At 41.6% G+C, this 14827-nt stretch overlaps 1 protein-coding gene across 1 annotated transcript in view; it reads left to right on the forward strand.

The window, feature by feature from the left end:
- The window catches only part of EPB41L2 (erythrocyte membrane protein band 4.1 like 2), a 469820-nt gene that overhangs the window by 289917 nt on the left and 165076 nt on the right, over window positions 1–14827 (forward strand).

Below are 14827 nucleotides of genomic sequence, written 5' to 3' on the forward strand. Positions count from 1 at the left end.
TTTCGTCCCTCCCCCCATATTTAAAAATTGTTTCCTATGGTCGACCCCAGAAAGGACTTATGGCAGACAGTCCCCAAGGTCGAGGGGGCGGTTTCTACTCTAAACAAACGCACCACTATACCCATAGAAGATAGTTGTGCTTTCAAAGATCCTATGGATAAAAAATTAGAAGGTTTGCTTAAAAAGATGTTTGTTCAGCAAGGTTACCTTCTACAACCAATTTCATGCATTGTCCCTGTCACTACAGCCGCGTGTTTCTGGTTCGATGAGCTAGAAAAGGCGATCACTAGTAATTCTCCTTCTTATGAGGAGATTATGGACAGAATCCGTGCTCTCAATTGGCTAATTCTTTCACCCTAGACGCCACTTTGCAATTGGCTAGGTTAGCGGCGAAAAATTCTGGGTTTGCTATTGTGGCGCGCAGAGCGCTTTGGTTAAAATCTTGGTCAGCGGATGCGTCTTCCAAGAACAAATTGCTTAACATTCCTTTCAAGGGGAAAACGCTGTTTGGCCCTGACTTGAAAGAGATTATCTCTGATATCACTGGGGGCAAGGGCCACGCCCTTCCTCAGGATAGGTCTTTCAAGGCCAAAAATAAACCTAATTTTCGTCCCTTCGTAGAAACGGACCAGCCCCAAGTGCTACGTCCTCTAAGCAAGAGGGTAATACTTCTCAAGCCAAGCCAGCCTGGAGACCAATGCAAGGCTGGAACAAGGGAAAGCAGGCCAAGAAACCTGCCACTGCTACCAAGACAGCATGAGATGTTGGCCCCGATCCGGACCGGATCTGGTGGGGGGCAGACTCTCTCTCTTCGCTCAGGCTTGGGCAAGAGATGTTCTGGATCCTTGGGCGCTAGAAATAGTCTCCCAAGGTTATCTTCTGGAATTCAAGGGCTTCCCCCAAGGGGGAGGTTCCACAGGTCTCAATTGTCTTCAGACCACATAAAAAAACAGGCATTCTTACATTGTGTAGAAGACCTGTTAAAAATGGGAGTGATTCATCCTGTTCCATTAGGAGAACAAGGGATGGGGTTCTACTCCAATCTGTTCGTAGTTCCCAAAAAAGAGGGAACGTTCAGACCAATCTTAGATCTCAAGATCCTAAACAAGTTTCTCAAGGTTCCATCGTTCAAAATGGAAACCATTCGAACAATTCTTCCTTCCATCCAGGAAGGTCAATTCATGACCACGGTGGATTTAAAGGATGCGTATCTACATATTCCTATCCACAAGGAACATCATCGGTTCCTAAGGTTCGCATTCCTGGACAAGCATTACCAGTTCGTGGCACTTCCGTTCGGATTAGCCACTGCTCCAAGGATTTTCACAAAGGTACTAGGGTCCCTTCTAGCGGTGCTAAGACCAAGGGGCATTGCAGTAGTACCTTACTTGGACGACATTCTGATTCAAGCGTCGTCCCTTCCTCTAGCAAAGGCTCACACGGACATTGTCCTGGCCTTTCTCAGATCTCACGGATGGAAAGTGAACGTAGAAAAGAGTTCTCTATCTCCGTCAACGAGGGTTCCCTTCTTGGGAACAATAATAGACTCTTTAGAAATGAGGATTTTTCTGACAGAGGCCAGAAAAACGAAACTTCTAAACTCTTGTCAAATACTTCATTCGTTCCTCTTCCTTCCATAGCGCAGTGCATGGAAGTAATAGGTTTGATGGTAGCGGCAATGGACATAGTTCCTTTTGCGCGCATTCATCTAAGACCATTACAACTGTGCATGCTCAGTCAGTGGAATGGGGACTATACAGACTTGTCTCCGACGATACAAGTAAATCAGAGGACCAGAGATTCACTCCGTTGGTGGCTGTCCCTGGACAACCTGTCACAGGGGATGAGCTTCCGCAGACCAGAGTGGGTCATTGTCACGACCGACGCCAGTCTGATGGGCTGGGGCGCGGTCTGGGGACCCCTGAAAGCTCAGGGTCTTTGGTCTCGGGAAGAAATCTCTTCTACCGATAAATATTCTGGAACTGAGAGCGATACTCAATGCTCTCAAGGCTTGGCCTCAGCTAGCAAAGGCCAAGTTCATACGGTTTCAATCAGACAACATGACGACTGTTGCGTACATCAACCATCAGGGGGAACAAGGAGTTCCCTGGCGATGGAAGAAGTGACCAAAATCATTCAATGGGCGGAGGCTCACTCCTGCCACTTGTCTGCAATCCACATCCCAGGAGTGGAAAATTGGGAAGCGGATTTTCTGAGTCATCAGACATTACATCCGGGGGAGTGGGAACTCCATCCGGAAATCTTTGCCCAAATTACTCAACTGTGGGGCATTCCAGACATGGATCTGATGGCCTCTCGTCAGAACTTCAAGGTTCCTTGCTACGGGTCCAGATCCAGGGATCCCAAGGCGACTCTAGTAGATGCACTAGTAGCACCTTGGACCTTCAAACTAGCTTATGTATTCCCGCCGTTTCCTCTCATCCCCAGGCTGGTAGCCAGGATCAATCAGGAGAGGGCATCGGTGATCTTGATAGCTCCTGCGTGGCCACGCAGGACTTGGTATGCAGACCTGGTGAATATGTCATCGGCTCCACCATGGAAGCTACCTTTGAGACGAGACCTTCTTGTTCAAGGTCCGTTCGAACATCCGAATCTGGTCTCACTCCAACTGACTGCTTGGAGATTGAACGCTTGATCTTATCAAAGCGAGGGTTCTCAGATTCTGTTATTGATACTCTTGTTCAGGCCAGAAAGCCTGTAACTAGAAAAATTACCACAAAATATGGAAAAAATATATCTGTTGGTGTGAATCTAAAGGATTCCCTTGGGACAAGGTAAAAATTCCTAAGATTCTATCCTTTCTTCAAGAAGGATTGGAGAAAGGATTATCTGCCAAGTTCCTTGAAGGACAGATTTCTGCCTTGTCTGTGTTACTTCACAAAAAGCTGGCAGCTGTGCCAGATGTTCAAGCCTTTGTTCAGGCTCTGGTTAGAATCAAGCCTGTTTACAAACCTTTGACTCCTCCTTGGAGTCTCAATTTAGTTCTTTCAGTTCTTCAGGGGGTTCCGTTTGAACCCTCTACATTCCGTTGATATTAAGTTATTATCTTGGAAAGTTTTGTTTTTGGTTGCAATTTCTTCTGCTAGAAGAGTTTCAGAATTATCTGCTCTGCAGTGTTCTCCTCCTTATCTGGTGTTCCATGCAGATAAGGTGGTTTTACGTACTAAACCTGGTTTTCTTCCGAAAGTTGTTTCTAACAAAAACATTAACCAGGAGATAGTCGTGCCTTCTTTGTGTCCGAATCCAGTTTCAAAGAAGGAACGTTTGTTGCACAATTTGGATGTTGTTCGCTTGTCTAAAATTCTATTTAGATGCTACAAAGGATTTTAGACAAACATCTTCCTTGTTTGTTGTTTATTCTGGTAAAAGGAGAGGTCAAAAAGCAACTTCTACCTCTCTCTCTTTTTGGATTAAAAGCATCATCAGATTGGCTTATGAGACTGCCGGACGGCAGCCTCCTGAAAGAATCACAGCTCATTCCACTAGGGCTGTGGCTTCCACATGGGCCTTCAAGAACGAGGCTTCTGTTGATCAGATATGTAGGGCAGCGACTTGGTCTTCACTGCACACTTTTACCAAATTTTACAAGTTTGATACTTTTGCTTCTTCTGAGGCTATTTTTGGGAGAAAGGTTTTGCAAGCCGTGGTGCCTTCCATCTTAGGTGACCTGATTTGCTCCCTCCCTTCATCCGTGTCCTAAAGCTTTGGTATTGGTTCCCACAAGTAAGGATGACGCCGTGGACCGGACACACCTATGTTGGAGAAAACAGAATTTATGTTTACCTGATAAATTACTTTCTCCAACGGTGTGTCCGGTCCACGGCCCCGCCCTGGTTTTTTAATCAGGTCTGATAATTTATTTTCTTTAACTACAGTCACCACGGTATCATATGATTTCTCCTATGCAAATATTCCTCCTTTACGTCGGTCGAATGACTGGGGAAGGCGGAGCCTAGGAGGGATCATGTGACCAGCTTTGCTGGGCTCTTTGCCATTTCCTGTTGGGGAAGGAGAATATCCCACAAGTAAGGATGACGCCGTGGACCGGACACACCGTTGGAGAAAGTAATTTATCAGGTAAACATAAATTCTGTTTTTAAAATGAACCAATGAAGTTGTAGGAAAAGTAATTTATTGTTTAAAAATGTATATATTACAAGTTGTGTGCAATCAGTGCGGACCTAATGAATAGAGGGCCCTGGTGCAAGATTCCCCCCCCCCCCCCATAAAAAAGAACTCAATGGTGCATCAGCATACCCATGGATGCAAGCACACACATACGCATGCATATACACTTACACAAATATACACAAACTCACATATATTATTATTATTATTATTTAGTTTAATTATAAATATTAAACTATAACATTTATAAAATTATAAGTAACTTTTAATAAAATAATAATTATAAACACAAACACACACACATTTTTTTACATACACAATCATATACACAAACACACACATATACACACGCGCACACACACACTATATATATATATATATATATATATATATATATATATATATATATATATATATATAGTGGCCCTCGTTTTACAACGGTTCAATTTACACCGTTTCAGAATAACAACCTTTTTTTCCAGTTATGTGACTGCTATTGAAAAGCATTGAGAAGCAGTGCATTATTAAAATAGCCAGTAGGTGGAGCTGTCCGCTTTTGTTGCAGCAAAGCCAAGCAAGCTGAAATTAATCAGTTTAACCAGACCTGAGCTATCGAGCAGATTTCAAAGGAACAAGATCTTCCTGTCTATAAATTAGTCCAGATTGGAATGCATAGAAAGAACTGTTTGCAGAAAAATGCAAGTGAGGTCTGTGTTGTGTGATTATTTTATTAGGTTTATAATGCTGTTTAGCAAACGTTTTGCTCATTTAACTTAGTTTAATTATATATTCTGTGTTGTGTGATTATTTTATTAGGTTTGTAATGCTGTTTAGCATTTAAAGTCTTCATTTCAAAGCTTTAAAAATAACGTATTAGGTGTTACTTATGACAATTTTGAGAGGGGCCTGGAACCTATCTCCCTCACTTCCATTGGCTTACATTATAAACTGGGTTTCAATTTACAACGGTTTCGATTTACAACCATTCCTTCTGGAACCTAACCCTGGCGTAAACTGAGGGCCACCTGTATGTGTGTGTGTATATATATATATATATATATATATATATAAAATTCTTGTTTTATTTAACAAGAATAATAATTGCTTTGACAAAGGCAGAAACAGACAAAAAATCACACACCACACATATATGTATGTATATATGTGTGTGTGTATATATATATATATATATATATATATATATATATATATATAAAACACACAGAGAAAGTCCAGCACTCACTTACAAGCTCTCAGCTAAGATTTAAAATAAAAAATGGAAAGGTTAGTTACCGCATCTGGCCAAATGGGACAAGCCCAGGTAACACGTCAAGGTCCTTTCCAATACCTGGGACCCCGAAAACAGCCACACAATGCAAGCTCTCAAATCCAAACAAACTGGGAACAAGGGAAGGGTGCACAGGTTTATGTAATCACCCTAGACATTTTTCCCTATGGTTCTTGCACCCAGACCTGTCTGGGGTTAACTGCCTGTGACTCTGGGGGACAGCACAGCTTCCTGTGAGTGCCGGTGAGCACCCAGGGTTGAGCATGTTGCAGGGTCATGGGATGTGTACCCGGTCAGGTATGAGAGAGCAGTCCCCTTCCGTGTTTTGTATATGTCTAGGGTGATTACATAAGCCTGTGCACCCTTGGATTTGAGAGCTTGCATTGTGTGGCTGTCGGTCAGTCAGGCTTTTCAGTCAGTACTCTGAAGGTTCAGATCTCTGCGTTTTCGATTCTTTTACATAATCATCTGGCGGACTTGCTGGATGTTCAATCCTTTGTTCAGGCCTTGGTCATAATCAGGCCTGTGTTTAAACCAGAGAGGATCTGAGGTGCACATATAACAGTAAACTAAAAGAACAAAACTACCCTCAAACACAAAAAAATAAACCACCTGAATAAAACACTTTTCCAAATTCAAGAATAAACAGATAATTCCTTCTGGAGCTTGTTGTAAAAATTCACCTCAAAAGCCACTGGGCATATTCCAATCCAAGATGGTGACATATGGACAGATTATTTTCAAACATTTTACAAAGATCTAAAACCTAATAAGAAACTTGTGGAAAAACTGTTAGAATTAGAAAATGTAGTAAAGAACTATCAGACTCCTCTAGACTTCCCCTTCACACTACGGGAAGTTGCAGAAGGCATACGGTCATTAAAACCAAGAAAAACTTGTGGATCTGACCAAATACTAAATGAGATGCTGATTCACAGCAGCCCACAGCTCCAAGAGGCTCTCGCAAAACTGTTTAATATCATCTTACAATCAGGACACGTCCCAGAAACATGGACAGAAGGTCTTATTACCCCAATCCACAAACATGGGGATCTAACTTTCCCAATATTACAGGGGAGTCTGTGTAAACAGCAATGTGAGCAAACTCTTCTGCACAAGCCTGAACCAGAGAATATTAAAATTTCTAATAGATGGCAGAACCCTGCACATGAGTCAAATAGGTTTCCTCCCTAAACAAAGAACCACAGACCGCATCTTCACATTACAAGCTATCACTAACAAGTATGTGAAAAGCTCACCACCAGGGAAGGTGTTTGCATGTTTTGTGGACTTAAAAAAAAAAAAGCATTTAAAGGGATAGTAAACCCAAAATTTTCTTTTAGGATTTAGATAAACATACAATTTTAAACAACTTTCCAATTTAATTCTATAATCAAATTTTCTTCATTCTCTTGTTATCCATTGCTGAAGGGACAGCATTGCTCTACTTACAGGAAGCTGAAAATATCTATTTAGCCAATCAAAAGAGACAAATGTGTGCAGGCACCAATTAGCAGCAGCTCCCACTAGTGTATAATATGTGCATATTTATTTTTTAACAAGGGATACTAAGAGATCAAAGCACATTTGAAAATAGAATTGAATTTAAAAGTGTCTTAAAATGACATGCTCTATCTGAATCATGCACGTTTAATTTTGACTTTCCTATCCCTTTAATTCAATCTGGCACCCTGGCCTACAGTGGATATAATAAGTCTATACACCCCTGTTAAAATGTCAGGTTTCTGTGATGTAAAAAAGAGACAAAGATTAATCATTTCAGAACTTTTTTCCACCTTTAATGTGACCTATAAAACTGTACAACTCAATTGAAAAACAAACTGAAATCTTTTAGGTAAAGGAAATAAAAATAAAAAACTAAAATAATGAGGGGCGGAGCCAACTACCGATGGAAACAGGACGCACAACTCCTGAGCTCCGGCAAAAACTAATGAATATTTAGCTTTATAGAAAGTATAATTTACACTTTACACCTGAATCCTTGACCTATACTCATGTAGCAGTGGAGCAGCCTTCTTACAGCCTATTTCCACAAAGTTTATACATCCACTGCGGTACCTGCTTGACCCTGTTCCAGCTGAACTAACCACGAGGCAGAAGTGTTTTTTATACGGGACCCTCTACTACCCAACTAAATATGTCGGATTTCTACAGGCAGATGAAAGCCTTGCTGGAAAATCTAGGGGAGAAATTGGATCAGAACTTTATGGGATGTAAAGTTCATACTCAAGGAGCAGCATGCTTATAAAGAACAGCCTAACACTTAAAATGGCGGCTATTATAGACCCTGATGAGACCGGGCGAATCCTTCCAGCTTAGCGCAAAAAGCGCTGCCTTCGGAGCTAGTTATTTACCATGGGGAACGAGAGTCTCCCCATCCCAAAGAACTACCCCTGCAACCCTCCTCGCCCGCAAAGAGAGCTGTCGAGACTGTCCCTTTGGACCGGCAAGGGAGTGTAATACAGATGGGCATGAAATCTCACCCACATGGTTCATCTGGGTATGTAGTGGCGAGAGTAGCAGCATTGCGGGAGCGCTGCTGGGCTGTTTCCACATCGGGCAGAACCATTCTCCAGAAACATCTCCCAGCTCTTGGTAGTTTTTTACCGCAGATCAGCGGATTGCATCTGTATGGGAGAGACGGAATCATTGACACAGGCCAAGTGTCATTTGCAGTGGAGTCTGTTGCCTACACATCCGGAGCGGCGGGTCCCTGTGAGGTGATGGCCTTTAAAGAGCAGCTCCCAGGAGTACTCTGGAGAACACAGAGAGCCGCTGTAAACTCCAGACTGGCCAGCGGTATAGGTTAGAGGAAAGACAAGCTAAAGGAGAGATATAACCCCGGCAGGTCTATATTATTGGGGACCTTTTCGTGACAATCGGTAGATAGTGTTCTACCCCCAAACAGTTATTTTTGTCCTCACCTGAATATGCACTGTTATTACCCTTGTTGGTCCCCGCCAAGTTAATTATTTTTAATTATCTACTATATGTTCATATGAGATTAAGTATTGATATATGTTGATTACTACCTAAATCGCTTACATGCTGTTTCTGAGTTAAACATGCCAGTGTTACATGCAGATGCTTTATTTTATCTGTCTTACTCTTTTTAATAACTAAAATAGCCAAAATGTAAATAAGTGTTCTGGAATATGTGACCCTTGTATGCCTTAGTACCCCTCACAAGTATAGCTTTTATGTATGTTCTTATTGTCTCCCACACGCTGCAACCATCCTAGCAGAAGGATCATTTTACAAATGGTTCCTTTTACCATACTAACTATAACACTAGCCCTAATTAGATCAGGACAATTTAGAGATATAGCTCTTACAGAATTTTACTTATGGGGACACTGACTTTTGCACCTAAGGCATGGATGACGACCATCACTGCCCAGATAATGGGTCCCTACTTTTCCCCTAGTTTTCGCCATCCTTTGGGATACCTACTCCAGATATTATGATCCCTAGCTTACAAGCCAGATAATGTTCTCATATACTATTTGGACATTATATATTGTTTAATTTTGTTGGAAATACTAAACCATTGTCCATTATCCATGGTTAACCTCCCAAATAAGGTGGCTTGCACTACTTCACAAGGATTCTCAGTTACGCCCCTCATTTTAGTTCATTTATGCCTAGAATGGATACGTTCTTGTCCCACTCCATTTTTATTAAGTCTCTTGTCCTGAAGCTAATGTTTGCTCTCTGCACCACTTAAAGTTCGAGATATGTTCAAGGGCAAAGGAGTATGGTATAGGGGTTAGTTTCAACTGTTTAAATTACTATTCCATAACTTTTATTGCTCTACCTTGGTATATGTTTATATTCTGTTATGTAAATTCCTCCTAGAATATAGGGTATAATATCACTTATACTAGGTCACTTGCACTTGGGGGGGCTTAGATTTAAGCAGTGGATACCCACAAAGCTCACCCAGCTAACATAGTTGATAATCACATTATTTCCATGCACCCCTTGTTATTATTGTCATTATTGTGTGTTAGTGTGTAGTAACCTTGATTTGGGTACATTATACCTTACTAAAAAGCTGTTTGACATAAACCGTGGGTCTTAACATGTGTTAGTCCTTACTAACACCCACTCTTCTCTTCCTTATTATAGCTTCATAGTCATACACCTACTGAGGTTTATTGCGTTCTGGTATTTTTATCAAACTCCATATCCATATACACTAATTCCTTAACCTCTGAGAATGCACCCATTACTTGCTCACTCTACCATATTTATTGGCGTTAGTTGTATAACATATTTTATATTTGTTTTCTTTCAGGGAGAACAGCTCCTACGTAACTGTAAGCTCTATATTCCTTATTATATGGGTCAGCTACTTTATTTTCGTCCATGGAGACACGCCATACCGCACAAAATTATTAAGTGAAGCAGGTACTAGGACTATATTTCTAGATAGCTGACATCTTTGATGATAATTCAGTAGTTGGGAGTGAGATATCATGATCTCTCCAGTGGTGAGGAACTTGGTCTCAGACACCTACCACAATTAAGATCCAAACTCAAAAGCCCCTCATCCCAATATAGGTATTTAATGAAGTGTATATGCTCTATCATTGTATCTCAGGTTGATAGCTTTCGGTCTGTCTAAATAGAGTACTCTCTGTCAATATTCAAACTTGTTTGATATATAATGTCACCTAGCTTTCTCTCTTATCTTATTATGTTTTCGTAAGGGTTCTCGGCCGATCCCTTACCTACTGGTGTTTTATATTTTGTACTAATCGCTTTCCTGGAGGAAGAACTCTAATATCACAATAGCCTGAAATAAATCCATGTTCAGTTTGATGTTTATAAGTTAACCCAGCATGCTGTATTATGCTCTGCCTAGTTCCTATATTTATGGCTCCGTCCCCCCCCACCCCTTTCCCTAAGCGTATAGCGGTGCTTACCCGCTGAATACTCCCCCCACCCCCTATTAACCTCGGCCCAAGAGTGGCTGATATTTATGTTGACCTCCACAGACTGATATTTTGGTCTTTAGGTTAAAATTCTATTAGAATGTGGAGCTCATTACGCTGATAATATATTATAAAAAGACAGTTTTATTTAATCTCGCTCAAGATACTGTCTACTCTTCAAAACCGGATTTTAAAATTGTATTTTCTCTTGCTATATATGCCTATTGTTTTCTCAACAATGCCTATGTATAGACAATGTATTTAATCTCTCTGTTGTAACTTTGGCCTGAGGGGCGAGTTCTTGTTGTGATGATATGTGTCCTTAACTTCAATAAAAAAATAATTATAAAAAAAAAAAAAAAAAAACTAAAATAACTATGGTTACCTAAGTGTGAACACCCTTTTATAACTGGGGATGTAAGCGGATGTTCAGGATTAAGCAATCACATTCAAAATCATGTTAAATAGGAGTCAGTACACACCTGTCATCATTTAAAGTGCCTCTGATTAACCCAAATAAAGCTTCAGCTGTTCTAGTTGGTCTTTCCTGACATTTTGTTAGTCGCCATCCTACAGCAAAAGCCCATGGTCCGCAGAGAGCTTCTAAAGCATCAGAGGGATCTCATTGTTAAAAGGTAATCACGTCTGGAGAGGGTACAAAAGAATTTCTAAGGCATTAGGCTATACCATGGAACACAGTGAAGACAGTTATCATCAAGTGAAGACAATATGGTGCAACAGTGACATTACCAAGAAAACTGGATGTCCCTCCAAAATTGATGAAAAGACGAGAAGGAAAACTGGTCTGGGAGGCTGCCAAGAGGCCTACAGCAACATTAAAGGAGCTGCAGGATATTCTGGCAAGTACTTGCTGTGTGGTACATGTGACCAACAATCGCCCCGTCTTCTTCCTATGTCTGGGCTATGGGGTAGAGTGGCAAGAATGGAAGCCCTTTTCTTACAAAAAAAAAACATCCCAAGCCCGGCCTACATTTTGAAAAAAACACATCTGAAGTTTCCCAAAAGCATATTGCAAAGGTGTTCTGGTCTGATGAAATCAAAGTTGAACTTTTTGGCCATAATTCCCAAAAGATATGTTTGGCGCAAAAACCAACACTGCATATCACCATAAAGAACACCATACCCACAGTGAAGCATGGTGGTGCCAGGCATCATGCTTTGGGGCTGTTTTTCTTCAGCTGGAACTGGGGCCTTAGTCAAGGTAGAGGGAATAATGAACAGCTTCCAAATACCAGAGAATATTGGCAGAAAACTTCAGGCTTCTGCTCAGACAGCTGAACATGAAGAGGAACTTCATCTTTTCAGCATGACAACGACCCAAAGCATACATCCAAATCAACAAAGGAATGGTTCACCAGAAGAAGATTAAAGTTTTTGGATGGCTCAGTCACAGCCCAGACCTGAATCCAATTCAAAAGCTATGGGGTGATCTGAAGAGGGCTGTGCACCAGGAGATGCCCTCACATTCTGACAGATTTAGAGTGTTTTTTTGCAAAGAAGATGGGCAAATCTTACCAAGTCAAAGATGTGCAGCTGAAAAAATCATACCCTAAAAAGACTTAGTGCTGTAATAAAATCATAATTGTGTTTCAATAAAGTATTAGTTTAAGGGTGTTCACACTTATGTAACCATATTATCTTTATTTGTCATTTCCCCTTTACCTAAAATATTTCAATTTGTTTTTCAATTGAGTTGTACAGTTTATAGGTCACATTAAGGTAGAAAAAGTTCCTGAAACTTATGTATCTTTGTCTCCATTTTTTTACATCACAGAAAACCCGACATTTTAACAGTGTGTAGACTTTTTATATCCACTGTCTACATGAAACTGCTGCAAAGTGAAATTGGTGGGAAGACACTATATGACATATAAAAGCAGGAACAGCAGACACTTTCCCCCTTCCCTGCATATGAAAAAGACACATTATACAAACAGGGACCGCAGGAATCTGTAGACATCAGTATACATCTAAAACTTTGGGGCTTGGTTAGAAGTCTTAAAATCAGCAACAATGTTATTACAAAATAATCATACATTATTCTTTCCAATGGCATGGACGAATCCACAAATTCATTAAATAACTAGTCAACCTCCACCAGAAGGAGGCAAAGAACACCTCAGCAAAGCTGTTTAATTATCACTCCCACTTCCCATAAACACCCTCAGCCATTCTTTGCCTTGTACATCAGGAGGATGTGTGAAGATGGTGTTGGCTTTCATGGACATTATTCCCTTTTGCCCATTTCCATCTGAGACCTCTACAGTTATGCATGCTCAAGAAAATGGAACGGAGACCCACTCGGACCTCTCTCAGAGGATAGTCCTAGAAAACCAGACGAGAGAGACTCTCTGTCCTGGTGGATCTCCCAGGACCCATCTGTCACAGGGCACATGCTTCCTGAGACCATCTTGGGAGATTGTAACTACAGATGCCAGCCTTGGGCTGCAGTTTGGAGTTCCTTAAGAGCTCAGGGACTTTGGACTCAGGAGGAGTCATCCCTTCCAATAAATATCCTAGAGTTGCGAGCCATCTTCAATGCTCGGATAGCTTGGCTTCAACTGAGTTTGGTCCAGTTTATCAGATTCCAATCGGACAACATTACTCGGTGGTGTATATCCACCACCAGGGAGGAACCCCCAAAGCTCCTTAGCTTTGAAGGAGGTGACTCGCATGCTTTCAGTGGGCAGAGTGTGACTCTTGTCACCTTTTTGCCATCCACAACCCAGGGAGTGGACAACTTGGAAGCGGACTATCTGAGCAGGCAGACTTTTCATCCAGGGCAGTGGGCCCTTCATCCGGAAGTGTTCTCAATGATAACCCTCAGGTGGGGAGTTCTGGAGCTGGATCTGATGGCGTCTCGCCCCTAAACGCCCAAAATTCCAAAATACGGGTCAAGATCAAGAGACCCGCAAGCAGCTTTTTGTCGCCCCTGGCGGTTCCTTGGGACTTCGGTCTCAATTTACCAGTTTCCTCAGTTTGCCCTTCTCCCTCAGGTAATAACTTGTATCAAGCAGGAGTGTGGCATCAGTGATTCTAATCGGCCCAGCTTGGCCTTGCAGAATCTGTTTTGCGGATTTGTTAACTGTGTCGTCCCCTTCCCCCTTGGAAGTTGCCTCTGAGGAAGGACCTTCTACTTTAGGGTCCTTTCCTCCATCCAAACCCTAGATTCTCCTGAAGCTTACTGCTTAGAGATTAAATGCCTAATCTTGTCTAGATTAGGTTTTTCAGAAAAGGTTATTGCTACCATGCTTCAGACTCATAAGCCGGTGTAAACTCGTAAGATTTACCCATAAGGTGTGGCGTTAATACCTTTTTTTGGTGCGAATCAAGCGGTTTCTCTTGGAGCCAGGTGAGGGTTCCCTGAATTATGTCCTTCAGGTGGTCTGGAGATGGACTTGTCAGTCAGTCAGGCTTTTCAGCCCAATACTCTGAAGGTTCAGATCTCTGCCCTTTCGATTATTTTACATAAACGTCTGGCGGACCTTGCTGGTTGTTCAAGACTTTGTTCAGGCCTTGGTCATAATCAGGCTGTGTTTAAACAGTTGCTCCTCCCATGGAGCCCTAATCTTGTTCTTAAGGTTCTGCAGCAGGCTCCGTTTGAGCCTCTGCACTCGGTGACATTAAATTATTGTCTTGGGAAGTTTTGATTCTTCTTGCTATTTCTTTGCTCGTAGAGTTTGAGAGCTTTCGGCTCTGAAGTGTGATACCCCTTACCTTATTTTTCATGCGGGGTAAGGCGGTCCTTCGTACCAAATTGGTATTTCTTACCTATGGTGGTTTCGGACCGCCAATATCACTCAGGAAATAGTCGTTCCTTCGTTCCTGTCCTAATCCTTCTTCTCAGAAGTTTGTTGCATAACAGGATGTTGTGCATGCTCTGAAGTTCTATCTGCAGGGAACTGAAGATTTTCGACAATCCTACTGCCTCTTTTGTTGTATTCTCTGGCAAATGGAAGGGCCAGAAGGCCACTTCTTCTACTCTTTCCTTTTGGCTAGTGAATTGTTGTTCAATTTGCTTATGAGATGATTGAACAACCAGCCTCCTGAGAGAATTACGTCCCTCATTGCATACTTTTTCTAAATTTTCCAAATTCAATGTTTTTTGCCCCGGCTGAGGTTTCATTTGGGAGGAAAGTTCTTCAAGCGGTGGTGCCTTGGGTATAGGTTCCCACTAGTAATTGAATGGATTTGTCGGTCTCTCCATGTCACTGGAAAGAAAACAATATTTATGCTTCCCTGATCAATTTTATTTCTCCTTTCCTGGCATGGAGAGTCCACGACCCACCCTAATTTCAATTAAGATGGCCTTTGTTGTTCTCTAAACTCAGACACCTTCTATACCTTTGTGTTCTCTTCTCTTTCCATATTCCTTAGGCTAATGATTGCGGGTTTATGGGAAGTGGGA

Source organism: Bombina bombina, chromosome 4 (genome assembly GCF_027579735.1).
Source record: "Bombina bombina isolate aBomBom1 chromosome 4, aBomBom1.pri, whole genome shotgun sequence".
Lineage (NCBI taxonomy): Eukaryota > Metazoa > Chordata > Amphibia > Anura > Bombinatoridae > Bombina > Bombina bombina.